Below are 2,003 nucleotides of genomic sequence, written 5' to 3' on the forward strand. Positions count from 1 at the left end.
AGAAAGGCTGGAATATCTACTGGGCAAAACATCAGCCGCAGAAAGTCTCCCAGTTCTACTCTGACACTTACGGACTTGCCAGGAATCAGCGTTGACTCCCTGATAACTGGTTACACAAAACTCCTCCCCTCCAGTTCAAGGCTGCCTCCAGGAGCTCCAGGAAATGGAGAGGGGTATGAAACCCTCGGGCATACTGAGCAAGGGCTGAAGGCCCTTTGACCAGTCACCCCTTTTCCCTCAACCTCAATAATGCATCTCCACAGGACAGGGTAAAACTGCCTCTGTGAGTTTCCGAGATTGTAGTAACTGCTTTCTCCACAGAGGGCTGGTGCTTTCAAACTTTGGACCTTGTGGATCTCAGCCCGATGTGTAACCACTAAGCCATCAGGGCTCCATGAATGAATTGATTTAACCAATGTTGATGGTATCCCCATTGTGAGTCAGAAACCGTCCTAGGTGCTGGATATATAGTGCTGGACAGAAAAGACCGGACTTGCCTTCAAGCATCTCACCATCAAATTCCTTTTCTTGACTCACACCAGGATCCCCTTGCAGGGAGTCTTTGTCTTAAAAATGGTGCAAATACTTGTTTGTAAGGCTTATGTGAGATGAGGCATATAGAGTGCCGACCCCAATGTCCAATACCTGGTAAGGTCTCTAGTCATCGGTGGGAGCTGGCAGCCCCTTCTGAAGCCTCTCGGCTTTCAGTTCCAAGACACCATCCACCCTCCAAGTCCCACTTAACCCCACAGGCTTCTTGGCCCACTTTTGGGGTGGTCAGAACACCCCCTCCAATCAGACAAGCTGGGAGGGGAGAATCTTAGAAAGCTAGGTCATTGACATGTGTGAAGTATAGTCCATACATTTTTCATTCACTACTACAACCAAAAAAGAGTCAAGCTCACTGACATCGAGTGGATGCCGACTCATAGCCATCCTATAGGATAGGGTAGAACGCCTCTTTGGATTTCTGAGACTGTACCTGTTTACAAGAGACGCAAGCTCCGGCTTTCTCCCACAGTACAACGCCCTATGAAACAGTATCATTCTTCGCTATTTTGTAGCCAACAAAGGGAACATCAGAATGGTTAAGTAAATTGTTGCAAGTCACACAGCCAGTAAGGGAGAGTCCAAATTCACACTGGGTTTCATTAGATTAGACCCAGGATTACTTACCCTCTTCCCTATCTCCCACTATAAACTGGGTCAGGGGGTCAGGGGGTAGGATCTTAACACCTTGGAATCTGGGTGCTGGAGAGGGCTTAGAGGGGGTCTGGCCAACAGCTCTACACAACATCGTAGGGAGGAGCAGGGTCAGTAGGGACAATCCCAAATGATGTCTACACCCTCATAGCTGTTAGCCCTCTCGAGTAAACAGAATTTACGTGTCTGAGATTTTTCTCATTTAGGGAGAACTTTTGTGTGTGTGGGGGGGGGAGGGGGCAAGATCCACACTTGTGGAAGCATATAAATTATAACTCAGAGCGAGAAGCCATAAGTAAAGGACCAGAAGGCTCACTATAGCCCGAAGGACGCTGCGAAAGTGTAGTTAGTCCCCGATTTGTGACATATTTGACTTAAAATGAACCACACGCACGGCCCCTATTTTGTCATTCTCTAAATGTGCATCTTACACACACAAACAAAAATCGTCAGTAAAAGGAGCCCTGGTGGCGCAGAGGATTGCTCCTGGTTACCCCATTAGCTGCTTCGCAGGCGACACTGGGCGCTATCCGCTGCAGTAAAGATTTAGTCTCGGCAGCCAGATTTCGTCTCCGCAGCCTACATAGATAGGGTCGGTATGAGACCGAACTGGTCAGAGGCAGTGGGTTTGTTTGCTTTTAGGTTAATCAGGGACTTCCTTATTTATTCTATTTTTTATTAAAGGAAAATTGTGCAGACTGCTCCTAGTTTTGTTTCACCAGCCCGTGTTTTCCAAGGCGCGGGGTGCTGCGTCTCGCGGGGACCCCCCCGGAAGGGCCCCAAGTTGCACGTCGGCCTCG

Source organism: Echinops telfairi, unplaced genomic scaffold, assembly GCF_000313985.2.
Source record: "Echinops telfairi isolate 266 unplaced genomic scaffold, ASM31398v2 ScPeMD7_70;HRSCAF=299, whole genome shotgun sequence".
Classification (NCBI taxonomy): Eukaryota; Metazoa; Chordata; class Mammalia; order Afrosoricida; family Tenrecidae; genus Echinops; species Echinops telfairi.